The sequence below is a fragment of the Pteropus medius genome, unplaced genomic scaffold (genome assembly GCF_902729225.1).
Source record: "Pteropus medius unplaced genomic scaffold, Ma_sr-lr_union100, whole genome shotgun sequence".
Classification (NCBI taxonomy): domain Eukaryota; kingdom Metazoa; phylum Chordata; class Mammalia; order Chiroptera; family Pteropodidae; genus Pteropus; species Pteropus medius.
Window position 1 is genome coordinate 4,773,282 of NW_024342469.1, and position 19,842 is coordinate 4,793,123.

Genomic DNA, 19,842 nt, shown 5'->3' on the forward strand with positions numbered 1-19,842 from the left:
TTGTGGACTCTCTTCCAGCCTCGACCCACAGGCACAGGAGTCACAGTTTCAGAGTCCCCACCATTTTGTATCCAGCTTTTTCCTTTTAACATTTTTGTTTAAGCATTTCCCCATATTTTGTCACACCGTCCTCATGATTATTTTCAAGGTGGTGCTGTGAAACAAGCCTGGGGTCAGGCTGACCCGGGATTCTAATCCTGGCTCTGCCGTTTACTCTTTATTCCGGGCTACCCCCCAGCAAGTTACCTGGCATCAGTATCCAAAGCCCTCCCTTGGGTGTACCGCCCCCTCCACACACACACCTCTCTGCCCTCCTTAAACTGAGTCTGTTCCAGTGGAAAACACTCTTGTGGCATGCGTCTGAGGAAGCCCAGATGGCACGGGCTTCTCTGAGTGCCCTAGGGAGAGGAAACTTTTAGAAAGACTTCTCCGAACTCCCAGTCAAGTGCAGCGCTGTCCTGCCGTGCCACCCACCCCCGGGGTGCTCGCAAAGATGCAAGACCTCGCAGCCCACAGACCCTGAATCACTCCGGGTCACCACCGTCCTCTCAGCTGGTTAAGTACACACTCCCCCTTTGATTGACAGGGGAAGTCGCCAATGGCGCCCAAGGGAGAGCCCTTTTGAGCACTAAGGGCGTGCCACCCCTCGCTCCCCTGGACCAATCAGAGGCACCGAAGGAGCCGTGGGGCGGAGCCAGGCGCACAGGAGCCAATGGGACGAGCACAGCGGGCGCGGCGGGGGCGGTGCGCTCGGCGCTGGCGGCAGAAGCGGCCGCGGCGGGGCAGGGTAAGGCCGGGTAACGCTGCCGGAGCGAGAGCGGGAGCCGGGCCGCAGCCGGAGCCGGAGCCGGGGCCGAAGACGCCGTCGCGGCCGGAGCGGGGTGCGCGGCGGGTCAGCAGGCGAGCGGCGGCAGAGGTGAGGGCCGCGCGGCGGCGGTTGGGGCGTCGCGAGCGGACGCGGGTGCGCTGGTCCGCGGCCGGGCCCGCGCCCTGTCAGGCCGCCGCGCTCCGCTCCGAGGGCAGCCTCCGGGGCCGCGCTGCTGGCGCGCGAACTTCCTGTCGCCGGGGAGGGGGTGTGTTCACGGCCGAAGCGCGCGCCGAGGGGTCCGCGGGCTGAGACGTCTGGGGGTGGGGATCGGAGGGCGGTGGCGTGGGCCTGAGGCGGGGCGGGAGGCGGTGGGGCGAGCGCGGGAGCAGGGCCCGCGGGGGTCCGGGGGCCGCCGCGGACGGGGCGGCGCGCCACTTCGGGAGAGACTCAGGGAGGGGCGCGGGCCACGGTCTGAAGGGGAGCCCAGGGGTGCAGAGGCTCCCCGGGCGAAGCGCGGGAAGGCGAGCGCGGCTGGGGAGACTTGTGGCTGGGAAGCGCCACTAAGAAGGCAGGGCTCGGTCCGAGGGTGGCCTGGACGGAGGGGGCGGAGAGAGCAGGCAGGACACAAACGCGGATGCGCTTCTTTGGGGCGCTTTGATGACCGTCCTCCATTTCCTTCCTCCCCACCCTCCCTGTCCCTCTCCTGGCTCTCTCTGGGGGGCGGGGGCAAAGACCTGCCTTGTGAGCAGGTCCTGGGACTGGGGGACCGGCAGGAGAGGCTGGAGGTGTCGGCCCGTCTGTCCTCGGACTTTTCCCAAACTGTCGCTGGTTCTCAGAAACGTGAGCGGCGTGCTCCTCGGTTTCCGAGCCTGCCCGACTATCCCGAGAGGTCCAGGATTGCGGAGGGAGAGATTTCTGTTGCTGAATTTCAGCGGTTCGTTGGGTTTCGGCTCCACCGGTTTTCTTTTCAGAAGGAATTGGTCAGGGGAGAGAGCTGTGCTGTCGTCTCGAGACCCACACAGCTGCAGCATTTGAGGATGCTGCTCTCTGGTTGGGTGATGGAGAGAAGGTGGTCTTCAAGTGGGTGCCATCCCCGGGCCTTCTCTCCTTTACCCCAACTGTCCTGTGTTTTGGGGGTGGAGGCTGGTAGGCTGCTCAGAGTCTCCAGGGCTACTCATTACACTGTTTACCAAACACTCCCTGGCCGTCCTGGTGAAAATCAAGAGACGAGCTCAAAGAATTTAAACGTGAGCTGCAGACGGTGAGCTCACACCTTCCTTTCTTCCTTTGCGGTTCCTCCCTCTGCAGTTATCCCAATATGCTGAAGTTCTGTTTTAACCCTCCTTGTGGGGTCGGAGCCCAGGACAAGGGAACAACTAGGTGGGTGCTTGTTGAATGCCAGCCCTCCCCAGCCTTGCCCTAAACGTTCTTTTCCACTCCGTTCACAAGCCTGCCTGCAGCCTCCTTACAGAGGCATTGAATGGGAGCCAGTGCAACTTGGGTTTCTTGTGATTCACTTGGGGAACTCTCATTTCTGTGCATTTAAACTTAATTCCAGAGTCTGGCAACCTCCTTGGTGGTTATGCTAGTTGAGATAGGAGGCTACTCCATCAGAAACTTTTCCGTGGTGTGTTTTTTAACAATTGTCTTGAAGCTTCAAAGAAACTGGCCATTAGGCTGATGATATTTATTACTTGAGAAAGTAATGTAACACAGAGTAGATGAGTGATTAGGTCTGACTCTTTATTCACTTTTTTGGAGAATAAAAACTCATTTGAATGGAAATGGCATTCTGTTTGGGAATGGCTCATGCTGTTTGGGAACTAGAACTTTATTGCTTTTAGTCTCAAATGTATAAGGTTGTGACGTTGAAGTAAAATAAAAATATACATATGTAAAAACAGTTTCCGGGTTTTGAACACAGCCCGCTTCTGGGAAATAAGTTGGCTTTTCCCAGTCCCGGTGCCCAGTCCAGATCTCTGATGGCCCGGCCGTTTTGGGGGTGGGCGCTGAGGGGTGTTTGTCCTTAATTTTTTTGTTTCTTCTCTATTCACTTCAAAATCTATACAGACTAAGTTAAAAACATGATATTCAGGCTTCCTGATTCCTTCAGGTCATCCGTTGTTGCAGGGTGTTATAGAATATCAAAAAGATCGCATAGATCCCTTAATAATAATAATAGCACCTTTGTGTTTAGAGATCCTGCTAGTATTTACCAAATGCTCTCTGGCCATCCTCACCTGAACCTCTCCGCTGACTTGGGCCTGCCTTCTTATCTGCCATCACATTGTAATGGTGGCTTTGTGGAGGCCACCCTGCAGATTATAGGAGTAATGACCACCTTCACTCGAGTGATAGTGCTGGCTCAGTTTCTTTCCAATTAGATTGCTTGGAGTTTGCGCTGCATACTTGAAGGCCGCAACGCCTTAGTTATGACATCAGCTTGCATTCCACAGGTGAGCTACCTTTCTTTCTGGCCCTTGCAGTAATCTTTCACTTACCTGGAAGCATTGTCAGTGCCTGAAATTAGACTCTTGATTGGTCCCAGTGGTGGTCCTTGGGATGGCTGTGTAGGAATTCCTTCGGGATTTAGCATCAATACTAAAGGAATTCCTTAGTATTCAGATGATTATGCTCTGTCTGCTTCCTGGAGACAGTCTTAAAGGAATTCTGAAAGTATTCTGTGCAATGCAACATTCTTGATGTATGCGTAGTTCCAAAGGTAACTATATGAGGGAAAACTGCCATCTAAAAGCACAAGCTTTGGTATTTTGATTAAAAACACACATAAAACAACAACAAAAACCCCTTTCTTTAATTATGTATTGACTTGTGTATTCTCATGTTTGCACATATCTGTTTGCTTAATAAAAGAGTCCCATGTCTTTTTTGTTTCCTAGAATAAAATCTTTATTTTTAAAAATTGAAATATACTTGACATATGACAGTGTGTAAATGTAATTTTTTAAAAATTTCAATATTAAATCATTTAATTGTTTCCTGGCTCCAGACACTGAACTAGACAGAATGAGAATATAGAAATGAATAAAATGCAGGGAACATCTTGCCCGTGAGGACATATTTGGATGAAACAAGTCGAAGATTTGTAATTTTCACTTAACATTTATTTCACAAGTTTCTCAACTATCACAGACCTTCGCAAGAAGCCTTAAGAAGGAAAAATAAGGATAGAAACTTTGCTGTAATGTTGGAAACCACATGTATGGTGGCTTGTGTAATATACTGTATGACTACTTGAGGTTTATGTGACTTTTTTTCTTCTCTAGAAATGTGGGATGGTAGAGTGGGAGGAACATGGATGATGACTCTGTCTAGCCCTTCCCTGACTAACCCTGAGACCTAAGATGATTACATTATCTTGGGTCTCAGTTTTCATATTTGTAAAATGAGGGACTTACAGGTTCTTAACCCTTGAGAATCTGGTTAAGTATGGGCTCCAGCCCAGCAAGCACACATGTGGACAGCTTCAGAGGCCTGGACCCAGATAAAACAATCCTGGATCATCTATCTCATCTCTAAGCTCCTACTCACCTCTGATATTCTGTAATCCTATTTTCCCGGTCATCTTTCAGCTAATAATAACGATGAGTTGTATTTACAGAGGACACGCTCCAAAGCATTCTCACCTCTCATTTTTTGGTCATCACCACTTTTCTGAGTGGTGCGGGTGGTGAGGGATATTCTTTTTTGTGTTGAAGAAAGGGGTACCAGGCAGGCCACCACTTTAGTGGGATCACACAGCCAGAGGACTGCTCTGGGACCAGAATGGAGGCTTCTGGTTGCCAGCTCGGGTTTTTTTCCATTAGGTTTTGTTTCCTAGGTGGTTGTCATTACGAGTTATGTTTGGCAGTGCAAATATCCCAGAATGTCACTTGCAGAGGAAACTATTTGTTCATCCGCTGAAAGGACTGTTTTTGTCTGAATTTGGATCACTAAACACCTTTCTGCCTAGCCTTCAAAAGGCTACTCATTTTGTTTTTGTTATTTTTTTTTTTTTGCCATTTTTTCTGTAGGGACACATTTGTAATATTTGGGTGTTTTGAGCTGACTTGTTTAATGTTTACCGATTAAAGAGTACATTGAAATGATTACTTCTCAGTTGCTTAGCACTTGAGAAACTTGTGAAATAAATGTTAAGTGAAAATTACAAATCTTTGACTTGTTTCATCCAAATATGTCCTCACAGGCAAGATGTTCCCTGCAGCCTGGAGGCCCCTCCCTTGGACCAGAGCTGCTGGGTGGGTTTGAGAACTGGGTATGCATTGTGCCAATGACCAAGACTGTCCCAACAGTGGCTTCTTGTGGCCTTCTGGCTAGATTCCGAATATTTTAAGGACTGATTTTTTTTCCAGTTTATTGACAGTACAGAGTGTCAGCTAATGATCTCATGCCTACATACTAACAGTAAACTTTAAAGCTTCATAGATGTTAGATGGTTTATTATCGATGAAAAGAATCATCTGTCATGAGGATGTTTCACATACTTGACATGGGGGTGATAGGATGGTATAGGCGTATGTGTGTGTCCATGTGTCCTCCTGTCTTCATGTCCTCCTGTCATGTTACATCTGATACCTGTAAGGAGATGGGCCAACATCATTCGCTGTCCAGGCATGAAGAAATGCATTTGTTCATTTCACGATGCATTTCTTTAGGTTTCCCGAGAGGGTGAGGCGGACACGCACAGCCTCACTGACACTGCATATAAAATAAAGCCTGATGTCATGTGTCAGCTTCCCTAAGTGAATTGCTGGCTAGAGAGAGGAACTGGTGGAGGTGTAGAGGCAGTCAGTGAATTCTTTGTTGAGCAATCGAAAGTCACTAAAAGTAGAAGCCTGGTCAAGAGATGAGGCTGTCAGAGGGGAAGGCCCACGATGACGTGTAAGCTCCTGCCATGTGCAGGGTTGGCGTCCAGTTAACCACAGACCTGCTTTGAAGCCCCCTTTGTTAGCTCTGTGACTGTGTGTGTGAGCATTGACTCTGACCGGGAGACTGCATCTGCAGGTCAGCCCTTCTCTACCAGTGGCCTACGGCCTGCGGTTTAAATATTGATAGAATGGCAGGGTTGTCAGTAGTGAGCTCGGGAATGCCTTTAGTGAGGCTGCTTTGTAGAAGTACCAGCTTTTTATTTTAATTTCTGGGCTGAGAGGCTTTAGAGGGAGTGTATGTGAGTAAAGGGAAGTGACTGAGGTGGGTTGAAGGGGACCATCCTGGCCACTGTGTGTGCAGTGCCCCTGGCACCTGGCTCCAACCACAGCTCTGGGGTTTCGAGCTTAAGGTGACTCTGGAACGCTGTAGAGGCAGCTCAGTCAGGAGGCGGGCCTAGAAGCAATCACGTTTCATAGTGATAGTAGCAAATAGTGTGTACATAGTAGAGGAGACTGAGAAGGGCGATTGCCTGTCCTTAGAACTCTGCAGAGAGCCGACCTCGAGGGAGGTGACTTAGGAGTGGTTTTGCCAGGCCCACAGGCATTCTCCAGGCGGCGATGACCGGAAGGAGAGGCCAGGCAGAGGCGCAGAGCTGCAGAGCACCTTCGGGTGTAAGCGGCTGGGTGCGAGAGGAGCCACCGAGGGTGGAGGGAAGGAAAGCTGGTAGGCAGGCTCAGGTTGTGTGACCTGCCTGGCACGCCAGGCTCAGGTTTGGGCCCCCTCTAGAAGGATGAAGATCCATGCTGAGCTGTTTCAGGGTAGTAGACACAGCAGGTGGAAACTCTGTGCAGAAGTGAGAAGGCAGTTGACAGGTTGGGGATGCAAGTGGCGGAGGGGTGGTTCAGGTGGCTCATTTTAACAAAAGTCACCTATGTCCCCAGAGACTTGAGAATTGATATCAATGTTCCTAGGAAGCAGTGGCTGAACTCTGACAAAAGAGGCTCCCAAGCGGGCTCGGCATCAGTCTTGACTGTTTCTTTGCATTTACATTTTTGGTTGGTAATACGGCAGCTGCCTGGGTTTTACTTCTCTTTCCATGTGATTTATGCTCACAAATCCATGCAGTCAGTATGTAACTTTCCCTGCCTTTCCTGCAGGAAAAAGATGATGTCACAGGAAGGTACAGGAAGGAGGTAAGGTGGTCAGAGTCACACAGCTCTGGGTTGGGGTTCTACTCCACCATTAAGTGACTGTGTGGTCTTCCTTGGCTAAATGCTTCAACATCTCCAAAACCCGACGCTGACAGGCTGATGGAGGGCAGTGAGAGGCGATGGACCCGAGAGCCCAGCACCTGTCCCTGGCCCGTGGCGCTAGTCCCAGTAACTTCGGTATTGCTCAAAGCGCGATGTCTACTTAAGTGAATTTGCTAATCAGGTGAACCATACCACCTTTAAAGTGCCCAAATCAATGTTATGTTGTCCAGTTCTATTGGAAATCCTTCTGAAACGTGTTATTCTCCAGCCAAAGTCTATTTATGTATTCGGACCTTTCCTTGGTGATCTGGGTCACAGAATGCTGTCAGAGTTGTTGATATGGGTGAGGCCTCTGGCCCTGTGTGGAGTACCCCGCATCCAGGCCCTTACTGGCCTGATTCCTTTCTTCTTACCACCTCTTAGGCCCTCTTTGTTGGGGTGAAGGCCTGAGGGTGGTCATAGCCTCTCGGGTTTTTGAGGGCTACCTGTCACACAGAGGCCTTGCTCTCTCTGGGTTGGCGATTCTGTGCCTGAGTTCAATGTTATAGGCTATAGAAAGCCTGACCCTGAGGATGGGATATGACTGTGACTAGACTTAGTGACTCTTAGAATTGGAAGGGAGCATATGAGATGGTAACTCATATTCAGGTGATAAAAAATATGAAGACTGGAAAAGGAAATGATAAAGCTATATGTACACCGATCACGTGTAAAATATTATTAAAATAATATACAGCAACAATGTCAAGGTTGTAGAATGATGGAAAGTTTCTTGTTTTCCAGGCGATACCATTGCCCTTTTACTTTTGGAATGAATATTTAAGTGATAACTTGACTTTATAATTAGAATAAATGTATATAAAACCAGGTTGGTTGTGTAGGCATTTGCAGTTTACCGAGAACTTTCCATAGCCCTCATTTTGTTTTCAGAGCAGGCTGGTTGGTTTGCTTCCTTCTTCATTGTTCAGAGGAGAAAAAGAAGGGCATTAGAGGATGGGTGGTTTTGCCTGAGGTTGGTGGGCCAAGACCGCACACAGGCCTCAGTCCAAGTCCCCAGCTCCCTGGGAGCCTAGTTATGGGGCCTCTGCTGGGGCTGGCGGGCCGTCTTCAACATGCAGAGTAAACTGTGGCTAGTGTTTTGAAGTTTCCTATTCCACTGAATGAACTTTTATTATTATATACTGATGCCCAAACCATAGTTTGTGAACATTTTCATGTTTTAAACTACGTTTGTGTTCCATGGTATCCAGTTATATTGTTGCCAACTGAGCGTGCCAAGTCTGTGAGTTGTGGTCTTCAGAGGAACCACAGAGCGGGCCCTGCTCCCTGCTGGGACCTCCAAGCCCGCTATTAGTGGGTTTCATAGCTGACTGATTGCTGGAGGATGGAGCTGGCTTGCCTGACTGCCCATTAGCATGGACATGACGATGTTTTAATCAGGGAAGCAATTGTGACCTCTACACCAGCACAGGTATCATCAGCTAAGGAGCCTGGGCAGTGAGGGGGCCAGGCGAGAGTGGGGCGGATCAGGAGTGGGGGGCAGATCAGGGCTTCTGGGACAGGCCTCCGAGTTCGGGGGTTTCTAAGAGACCAAGCAAGAAGCTTTACATTCCTCCTCATTTAATTCTTGCACAAGGTAGCGTTAACTCCGCCCTTCCTATGAGTAAGTTGAAGTGCTGGGAGAGGCCGTGACCTTCTCAGGCATGCTATCGGAGCTAACCCTCCGCCTGGCTCCCAGGCACACTCATTTCACTTATCTTGCTGCCTTGAATAAGTGAATTCTGAGTCACTCACCTGCAAATATGAAAATAATGTTTAAAAAGTAATCTTCCCCACCTCTCAGAAGCAGAAACAAGGGAAGTCATGTGGTCTTTTGTTTTATCTAAGATCGAATCTATGCCTGCAACTAACTTGGTTAAGATAACCTGAAAGTTTGTAATAGTTTATACAGCAGGGAGATAAGGGAAGAAAGGGAGAGGCAGCCTAGCTACCGGGGTGGGGCGCTGGTCAGGTTTGTCCACCTGTTCACCTGTCTGCCCTGCCGCCCCTGCCCGGGGATGCAGAGGTCCTGGCTCAGGAGTGCTCTTGCCTCACCTTCCACTAGCTGCATTTTGAAAGGTGTCACGTGCTATTATAAAGCAGTTAGCCGAGGGAGAAGGCATTCCGTTTCTGTAGAGCACTGCTTTTGCGCCCCACTTTGTAAAAATGTGAAAGAGCTACACATTTTGTTGACATCGTGGTATCAAATGAAGATCATTTGTGTAGGTAAATTAGAGCCGATGCTTGTTTTTATGTTTGGGATAATCATTTTTGTTGAAAGTGTTTTGCTTTCTTGTCTTTTAGGTCTTTTAAATATTGAACGTACAACATAGAACATGGTTTTCTGAGAAAGAACTCTCTTTGTATTTTACCTTGCACACACGTAGGAGTTTATTATGTATCTTAGAAGCAATAGCTGCCACCTACCAACTGCCTACTTTGTTCCAAGCTTCAGAAGAGGCAAGATAGGTGTGTTGCCTCTGTCCACCACCGAAGTTACTAGTTTGAACATGAGGACGCTGCAGGTAGTGAGATCCTGTGCTTAGTCCAAGGTCATTCAGGTTGTAGACAGCGGAGGGGCTTCAAAACCTGCACTGACTACATTGTTATGATTGTATGATTCAAATTTGCTTAAAAATTTTATCAAACTTTTTCATGCTTTTACGGATGTCTTTAAAAAGATTTAATGGTTGCATAATCCCATAATGAGATTAAAACAGCACCCCCCAATCCTGGACATTTTAGGTTATTTCTACTTTTTTTGCAATTGTAGGTGAATTTTTATTTTACAATTTCATTTTTATTTTTTAATTTGTGTAACTAGTTCCTAGGGATAAATTCCCAGAAATAGAAGTGCTGGATTAAAGGATCTGCACATCTTAGAGGGTTTTGAAAGCCTGCTCTGTTGCTTGTGGGTTTATTTTTCTGATATCTATGGGTAAAAATGTTGACGGATTCTTTCTCTTTAAGATGCCTTAGCCTTTAGAACTTCCAAGTATCTGTGAGATAAGAAACTTTCGTGAGGGTTTCTTAAGTGAGTCACATTTCCTTCCTAAGTTTCTGGATATCGTTTTACTTGAATCAGATGCTTTACTTTTATAAGCAAGAAACAGTGTTTGAAAAAGTCCTTCCTACTTAATGTGTTAGCCACCTGAGCTAAGGTTCTCCATTCCCAGGGTCGCGAATGTTTGCGGCCGCTTCCATCAGCTCAGCCGCCAGGTGCTCCGAATCAGTGTTTCTTAGACTTCATTATCGTTTTCGTCACTTCCAGTCTCCATACTGGGAAAGACTATGCAAGGTTGTTCGCCCCGGGTCACTCCTTTCAACGGATGTGGGATCTTGGGATCCTCGGATTTGCCTGAGTACCTCATAGATGCTGCTCTCACGGATGCTCCTAACTCTGTTCATTGCTAGACAAACTCCTCGAAGAACATATTGGGAGGTTCATAGCGTTGGTGGCTTACTCTCTCTCTCTCTTTTTCTGTTTGCTCGTTTGTTTTACTGTTCTGAAGTCACCGTGTTTTTCCCTGTGTCCCTTCACCATAGATTGGCTTTTTTCCCCCTTCTGCTGTCCTTTAGGTATTCACCCTCAGACCGAGTGGAGTCCTGTTTTCCTGGTGGCTCATTTTCCAGGGTCTGCAAAGGAAACGATGCTTAGGAGAGATAAGAAGGGGGCTCAGGTGGGGAGCAGCTCTCACCCTTGGGTTCCTGCCCCTGGATCCCAGCAGTTTCTCCATCATGCCCCCTCCCCCATGGGGGCTGCTTCCCCTTTAGTTCTCTGGCCTCACTACAGACAAAAACTCTTTTCTTGGTTCCTCTTATCCTTGCTAAGAAATGCTGACATTCACAAGAAAGCAAAACAAAAAAGACATTACTACACAGTAAGGTAGAAATAAGAGGAAATGATCACAAGCAACACAGAAGCACAACAAGAGTTTTGTTTCCCAGGCACAAGTGGGTTTTTGGTGCCAGCACCGTGGGGCTAGTCCAACTTCGGCCGGCACTGCCTCGCTTCCTGCTTCCCCTCTCCGCCCGTGTTTATTCTGTCAATAATTCCAAATTTTAGAGTAGCGCTTTGCTCTACTGTGCTTGGCAGTCTGTGTTTGTATCACAAGTATGGAAATTGTACTTTGCCCTGATTTCCACCGATGCCTAAACAAGTCTAGGTTGGCTGTTGCCTAGGCAACTGGCTGAGCTGTTGGTTGTGTGTGTGGTGAAGGCTCTGGCGGGGCTGGACAGAGGCCCCGAGTCATCCCTGAGGCTTCTCAGCCAAGCCGGATGGTAACGACCAAGCCCGAGGCACAGGCTCTTAGCTTCTTTTTGTCCTTTCCACACATAAGTCATGGAAAATATTCATGTGATTGGGTCACTGGAGTGCTGGAGTGTGTCTGCTTTTGTGAAACTGACTGAAGTACTTGGTAGAGTAAATTCCGTACTTATCTTTATTTTATCTTTGATGCTACTTTGATTTCCTTTTGGATTTCTCACTTTCCTTTTTGCTCTCGCAGGTGTGGGTCTGAAGCTGCCGTGTGCCTGTGCTGTAGGTACGTGTAGGAGACACTATTACATAAGGAGCTCTGCAGGCAGGTCGCCTGGGCTGGAAACCCAGCTCTGCAGTTTATCGTGGGACCTCGGGCCAATTACCACCTCTCTCTGCACCTCAGTTTCCTCACCTCTAAAGTGGGGCTGAGGATAGGATTGTTGTAAAGACTGGGTGAATGACTGCGCCCCACACCTGAGACAGTGCCACACCTGGAAAGCCCCATGTAGTGCAGCCATGGGTGTGACTCTGAGCCTCCCAGCCATCCTGCCACGTGCCTCTTTGGTTCCCACTTTACAGTTGAGGAAAACAGGCTCGCAGAAGCTTAGTAACTCTTCAGACTGGATCTGCCTTTACGTTCTCCCTTTAGTGGATTGGTGGTCCCCCACAGGGCCCTGGCTCTCCAGGATGCTGGGGGGCGCTTGCGGAGGGACTGCTCACTCAGGGCTGTGCTCGCCAGGAGTAGTTTGTAGGTAGAAGTTTTACTGGCCCTGTACACACACAGACACCATTTATATGTTACCGTGTATAAATGATGCTGTACTTAACGATTCATAAAATACCGGTTCATTTTAAAACTTGAATTTATACTCAGCCTTTTGTCATCTTGATTTCTTTAAACACTGAATGCTGAAAGTGCCATCATCTAGGGAGCTAGGGACCTGGTTGTTGATCCTAAAGAGTCTTTTTTTGTGAGTTTAGTAGATGTTTCTTGCTGCCTTTTTTCTGCCCCGTATTTTAGTGTATGCCCTTCTGTCTGTCTGGCATGTGTATGCCTCACAGATCAGGGCACGCGGGGATGATGGAGCCCCCAGTGTGGCTGGGCTGAGTTGTGAACTGGAAGCAAGGTTGGGAGCTCAGAATTCATAGTAGGTTCAAACAGGAGTGGCTGAAGTCCCCATGGGTGCCAAGAAGGTGCTTACATCCGAGAGGCGTCGAAGGACGTCTGCTGGATGCCTTGGCTTCCTGGAGGTGTGGATTCTGGCTTGCCCTCACTGGTTGCTCCTGGGGGCCCTGCATGGTGCACAATGATTTTGTTTTGTTTTAATCGAATAAATCCCACTCCCTCCTTAACCTGGGGCCCTGTTTGGAAAGTACATTCCCAGATGCAAACCGCGGACCTGAAGTCTGGGCCTGCCGGTGGCTGAGTGGCGGTGGCATGGCGGCTGGCCCCTGAGAGTCTTCTCTTTTCTAGGAAAGCTCTGTCCTCTTTGTGAGATTTCACTGTGTGGCTTTACTGCCCGACTCACCTAACCTTGGGCTTGGAGTTCTGAGCAGTGTTTCTTGAGCTGTATTTGGGTCTCAGATCTTCTTCACAGTTTCATGAAAACAGATTCTCTCCCTGCCAAAATGGGCACAAACATTTTTGCAGGCAATTCCAACAGGTTCGCAAATCCCCGTTCATTTATTCAAATGTTTGAATGTCATGTGCCAGGTAAGGTTCTAGGCAGTGAGGTTACCGCAGGAACACAGTAGACCAAGACCTTCCGTTCTGGTGGGGGAGGGAGGCGGTCCACAGAGCATGGTTGGACGACCCCTATCCCAGGGTGGAGAGGAGGCCAGCCTCAGTGGGCTGGAGTGGCCAGGCCTCATTTGCCTGCTTGGGGCTCAGGCTCATTGCCAGCCTCCCCGTTCCCTTCCAGCTTTCACCTTCTCGATCTGGGTTTTGACTTCACCATCGTTATCAGAGGGATTTAAAAAATTTAATATTTACTGAGGCTTATTTTGTGCCAGGTGCCCTACTCTTCCATGCATGATCGCACTTATCCTCTGACGACTTCGTTTTGCAGATGGAAAGCTGGGTGTTGAGAGGGGCAGTGACAGGCCTCATAGCTACGAAGCATGGGGCGCACCTTTGGTTAGTGTGTTGCTTGGTGGCCAGGCCTGAGGACATCATCAGAAATGCCAACAGAAATTAAATGTGACTATTTGTTCTAGACCGTCTCCATCCTCTGGTTCCCTTAGCAGCCAGAAAGTTAATCTTTACATGACAGTCACGTCATAATGCCTTGTCAGGATGGAAAATGGGTGGAACACGCTTTCAGGCCTTGACGTGGTAGACATTATAGACACCTGAAGTTACTAGATACATGTATTTACTGTTAGCAGAACTGCTGGATCGCATCATCAGTCCCGAATAATTGCCTAACAAATGACATTTGAAATGCACACTTGGCTGAAGATTTATATGCACACTGGTTTTTCCACACCTGACACTTGTTTTCTTGCTTTAATTTTCGAGGCACTGCACACTGTGCAGAGGAACTTCCTGAAAAGTTGCTTTAAAAAACTTTGTATCCTCTGTAGAGGGTGGAATGAAACAGCATTTGTGATCTTGACTCAGCCCCTGACATAACAGAATCATTATTCTGACTGCAAGTTTGCAAGCTGGCATCCTCCTGGCATCAACAGCTGCTAGTTTGTTAAATATTTACATTTAATAACTTTATAGCCAGCTCTGTTTCCTTGTAAGGTTTGCCACAGCTTTGTGTAAAACACAAAACTGCACCTTTGGAGTTACTCTGAAACATGACTAAATGGACGTTTCTCTACAGCAAACTCGCATATGGAGGAACGGGGTGGTCTGTGGCTCAGCGTCTGCCGGGTCAGTCTTCCTGGGTCAGTCTTCCTGGGTGGTTGGGTCGGGAGAAGCCCCGAGGCTGGAAGTTCTTTTGTTATGTGAGCAAGGGCGATGGTTGGAAGGCCAGTCCTCAGAGAGAGTTTGGGAGGCATTCTAAATGGAGCTTCCAGTCCTAGGGGGCAAAGCAGAATTGGGGGCATTTAGGTTTGAAGCCCGATAAGATGGCTGAGATTAAGGATGTGGGGATGAAGTGGCTGACAAGAGAGAACCTATAGGGTTTCTGAGTGGGGCGGGTTGGGGAAGGCAGCTAGCTGTGTGGCTTATTCCTCTGGCTGCAGGGCTGTGGCACTAGAGGTGAGTGTACCACATCGGACTTTTGTCCTGGGCCCTTTTCCAATGTGACTCTCTTCATGGGAATTCCCTGTCCCAGTCACCCCCTAGCTGCTCATATACGAGACCTGTGTAAGCCTCTTCCCTGGCTGCAGCCCACTGGGGGTGGACCATGTCACCGTGTGTGCATGCTTGAGGCTGAGAGGTGGCCACGCAGTGGTTGTGTGTGTGGATGGAGCTTGGGGGTGCAGGCTGGAGTGTCCCCATGAGTGCATGTGGGGGTCTTTGTGCTACAGGGTGCTGCTCTAGATTCATTGTATATTTGGTTTCTTGAAATAACAAAGTCTGTGCTTACTTATTGAGTGTGCTTTTCCCATGCTCTCTCTGCTCAGGGCACCCTGCAGAGCTTTGCATTGTATTTCTCTGTCTGACAGCAAGGGCTTGCGGAGGGGGGTTCCAGAGCAGACCTGGCCCTTGCCCAGTTGTTCTCACCACTAAACCAGCCACAGGGGGGCAGGACCACCTGCACTGCTGCCTTTTACACAGTCTCTTTCTAGGGCTCGGCCGATTGAGGTCTTTTGTATTTCGTTAGTGTCTGGCACAGTATCAGAAGGGTTCTGTCGTGGTCTTTGTTAGAGCTCACGTTTTATTTCGCTTTAGCTCCATAGATGTCAGCCTGAAAGATCCCCAGTGAGCGGTTTACCGTTGACATATGGAACCTTCTTTGTAGCAAAGCACAGATACTCTGGCTCCAAGGTAAAACTGTTCTTTAGGTCACTTCTTCAGCAAAGTAGTGCTCCAGGCACATTCTTCTTGTGACTTCTTTTCCTTCAGGAGGGGAGGGATGTTGTGTCAGGCCACGCCACAGTTGCAGTGTCCCACAGTACATATGACTGTCCTGGGTGCTGCCCCTCCAGGAGGTACTGCAGGTTGGTGACAGAGACCGTAGGGGAACGACCTGAGGAGTGTGGAGCCTTCTACGGTGTCCCCAGCCCAGAGGGTCTGAAATGGTGCTCTCACCAATGTGAGAAAAATAAGGACAGTGTAATCTTCTGTCTTTCTTGGGAAGGACTCTCTTTTATTATAAAATTGTGACCTTTTAGTTTTAAAATGTCATTTTAGCGTTGGTGATAAAAGCCGGTAGTTTTGAAAGAGTATTCTTACTTGACAAAATGAAAAGTTAGCGGCCTTATATAATTTTTCTCCAAAATTTTAAACAGTTTTATTGAATGTGATTAACAGACAAGAAATCCCACATATTTAAAGTGTACAATTTGGTAAGTTTTGTCACATGAATATACCCGTTAAACCATCACCACGATCAAGATAATGAACATACCCGTCATGGCCAGAAGTTTCCCCAAGCTGCTTTATAATCCCTCCCTCCTGCCTCTCTTTGCTCCCAGGCAACTGCTGGTCTACTTTCCATCACTGTAGATTCATTTGTATTTTTAGAATTGTACATAAATGGGATCATACAGACTGTGCATTTTTTAGTCTGGCTTTTTCACTCAGCGATATTATTTTGAGATTCATCCATGTTGTAGCATATGTCACTATTTCATTCTTTTTAATCCAGAGTATGGATATGCCACATGCACATGTGGTTTGTTTATCCATTCATCTCTTGATGGACATTTGGGCTGTTTGAGTTTGGGGCTATTACAGATAAAAGCTGTTACGAGCATTTGTGTACAAGTCTTTGTAGAGACATATGCTTTCACTGCTCTTGAGTAAATTCTGGAGTGGGTGATGTAATAATGTTCATGTTGACTTAGCCGCGTTGCATTCCCACCAGCAGTGCGTGAGAATTCCAGTTTCTCTACGTCTTCACCAGTGCTTGGTATGGTCAGTCTTTTTAATTTTCGCCATTCTGGTAGGTCTGTAATGGTGTCTGGTTGTGGTTTTTATTTGCATCTCCCTAATGACTGATGTAGAGCAAGCATCCTTTTGTATGCTTATTTGCTGTCTGTATATCTACTTTTTGGTGAACTATCCAAATCATTTGTTCATTTAAAAAATTGGGTTATATCTTTTATTACAGGTGTTCCTTGACTTACTGTGGGGTTATATCCCAATCAACCCATCTTAGGTTGAAAACATCCAATGTCCAAAATGCATTTAAGACCCCTAATCTACTGCGCATCGTGGCTCAGCCCGGCCCACCTTGAACGTGCTCAGGACACGTGCATCTCCCCGTGATCAGGCAGAACCTCCCACACCACGAACGCGCTCTAGAGCTTCGGGGTTCGGCCTTGTGACCGTGCGGGCTGTTGGGAGCTGCGGCTGGCTGCCCCCGCCCAGCATCTCTGGGGAGCATCGCTAGCCCGGGAACAAGGTCGAAATTCAAAGTACAGTTTCCACTGGATGTGTGTCTCCTTCACACCATTGCGAAGTGGGAAAATTGTAAGGTGAACTATCGTAAGTCAGGGACTATCTGCACTTAGTTTTGAGATTTCTCTGTATACTCTGGATGTGAGTCCTTTATCAAATAGGTGATTCGCAGACATTTTCTCTCAGTCTTTTCATTCTCTTAACACTGCTTTCTGAGGAGCAGAAGTTTAAAAAGTTTCATGGTCAGTTTGTTCTACGGTTTGTGCTTTTTTGGTTGGTGTCAGAGCTAAAATCTTTGCTTAATCCAAGGTCACAAATGTTTTCTCATTTCCTTGTAGAAGTTTTATAATTTTAGGCTTTGTGTTTAGGTCTGATCCATTTTGAGTTATTTTTGTGTATGGTATGAGGTGAAGATCGAAGTTTATTTTTCTGCCTATGGATATCCAATTGGTTCAGCACTATTTGTTGAAAAGTCCCCCAAATTTTGAGGGAAGTTTTTTAGTTAGTGAAACCCAACAGTTTAGGAATTACGGTTCAGGCCATAGCCCTCTTCTGTTTCATGACTGTTTACTGTTCTCATTAGTGTCACACAGCCTGGCCTTTTCTTTATTGCACATGTGTCGTAAGCCTTTTGATGGCAGAGGCGCTGTCACTGAGCAGCGTGTGAGAAGGGCTGGGAGATGCCTGCTGGAATTCCTTGTGGTCTGTCCCTCTACTCTGGGCCTTTAAGGACTTTCTGGTGGCTGGGTTCTGGGCAGTGTCTCATTTCCGGAGGTGACCGTGGAGGCCTGCCAGGTACAGAGAGGTGAGGGGGACAATAAGCCTTCTGTGTCTGGGTGGGTGGGGTGTGGCCCAGGCTGGGGATGTGACTGCATCTGAGGAAGGTGGGAGGGGCTGTTGCCACCTGTGTGGGTAGCAGCGGTGTGACCTGCCCTCAGACTGAGGGAACATGGCTGCACTCTGGGCTCAGCCCCTTGGCCCAGCTTTGTGACCGTGTGTGCAGGGTGTGGGTGTTTGTTCTTTTTTTCCCTTCAGTCACAATGGGGTCTGAGCAGCTCTGCCTTTGTACCACTGCAGAGCTGCTTCATGGAGGCCCTGAGGTCTTCGTCGGAGTTTGGACCTTGGGCCGTTGGTCTGGACTCATGCTGCTGATACGGCTGGCACTAGCACGGCTAGTACCGCCACCAGCACCCAACAGCAGTGGAGCTTTCCTCTGCTCGAAGCCCTTTGCACGGATTACCCATTCAGTCCTCACAGCCCTGTGGGGCGGCTACAGCCCATTCTACAGATGAGGAAACCGAGGCACAGAGAAGGCCAGAGGTAAGAAGTCTTTGGACCATGCCCTCCATACTGAATGTTGGAGGAGGAGTTGGGTTTAACATTTTTCACTAACTCTTATAAGCCAAAATAGGAGTGATTTTGGTGACTGTCTTCTGAGTCTTCATCTCCTTATCAGTAGTGGGAACAGTTGGGCTCTTCGATCAGATTAAAATTCTTTAGTGGCTCCCTGTTGCCATCACAGTAAAATGCTGGCTTGCGATCTGGCCCTCGCTTACTCCTTCAGCGTCACCTCTTTTTCTCTCCTCAAATGTGCTTTCTTGTTACCTCTGCTGCGAATGCCCGTTCTGCCCATCTTTGCTTGCTGAACTCCTGCTCATCCTTTAAAGCTCAGCTCTCGTTTCGCCCCGGTGCCCCTCCGCCCACCGTGGCATCCTGCCTCTGGGCCTGCAGGGTGCAACGTCCACACCTGTCCCAGGGCTCCTCACGTAAGGTATGATTGGCCGGCCACCTGCTGTTCCTCTTGCTCTGGGTTGGGAGCTAGGTGGAGTGGGGGGCAGGGACTGCCTTTTATGTCGGCATCCACAGTCCACATAATTGGAATCCACGTAAATGCACTCTAATAGACAGGCCCACGTTTGTGCGATGAGCAGACATGGCGTGAATACAGTGAGGAGCCTCAGTTCTCGCGTTGTTGGTTTGTGTTTGTCTGTGGCTCCAGGCACCCAGGGCTTCGTGGGGAAAGTGATGTCGATGCATTTAAAAAGCATCATTCAGTGATTCCCTGAAATCTCGAGCAAGGCTTACATAGATCGTTTTTTTCCTCCGGGAGAATGAATTTTCTATTGTGTTTAAAAAAACATACTATTTCTCTGACCATCTTTCAGATCACAGATTTAAGTTCTTACAGTCCTCCCCCCTAAATGTGTGTGATGCCATTGTAATTTTTATGATAAGTTCAATACATAAGTTGAGTTTTCGAAAATGTTTCTTTGGAATGTTGGAGTGAGCATGGATTAGAATGAATCAAGTGTTATTTGGAGTCTTTTTGAAAGAGAAGGGTTTGGCGAGAAATGTTCATAAAACTGTATTTAGTACAGAGAGCTATCTAGAAATATTTTGCTGCATTTCACTGTAGTCCATGGTTTACTCCTGAACAGTTGTAGTTCAAAGAGCATTTAGATTTTTGGCCAGTGGACCCTGAGGCTAGAGTCTTATGGGTTGATGAGATATGTATGAATTGTTGCATTAAATTTTCAGTTCATTGAATAATAATTTTTCCCTTTTGTTATTAGGAGTCAGGATTAATCAATCTCACCTGTCTACTTTTATATCTGGGGGTGAAGAGAGATAAAGGAAGAAATAGAAGCTTGGTTTTGGTCCACTCCTGCTCTTGGCACACGCCTGACTTCTGAACATGGTGCCAGTAGGGGGTGTATAGCGGTTGTCCCTGAACTTAGTGGGTGTTCTTGAACCACCCTTGTGGGTGGCCAGCGAAGGCCCTGAGGGGAAGAGCTGGCTGTGTTTAGGGTTGTTTGAGATGGACTTCTTCTCTGTGGAGTGCTAACCAGTCCATGTGATAGCAGTAGTGGTCAGTATTCCAGCACCTACCATGCGACAGCATCGTGATGTCCGACTCACTGTGCTGCTGTAGGTCAACACTGTCATCACTTCTTTATATACAAAGAAAACAGAGGCCGAAAGAGGAAGTTAAGCTGTTTGTTCAGGGTCACATAGCTAGTAAGTGCAGAGCCAGGATTTGAAGCCAGATCTGTCCCCTGTCCCGAGG

The 19,842-nt window shown here is 48.0% G+C and overlaps 1 protein-coding gene across 1 annotated transcript in view; it reads left to right on the forward strand.

The window, feature by feature from the left end:
• Positions 1–765: 765 nt before the first annotated feature.
• PACSIN2 (protein kinase C and casein kinase substrate in neurons 2) overlaps positions 766–19,842 on the forward strand; it is a 106,388-nt gene continuing 87,311 nt past the window's right edge. The window contains exon 1 of the mRNA XM_039863272.1: positions 766–916. The gene's annotated coding sequence lies outside the window, so the exon portion shown is untranslated. The remainder of the gene's footprint in view (positions 917–19,842) is intronic.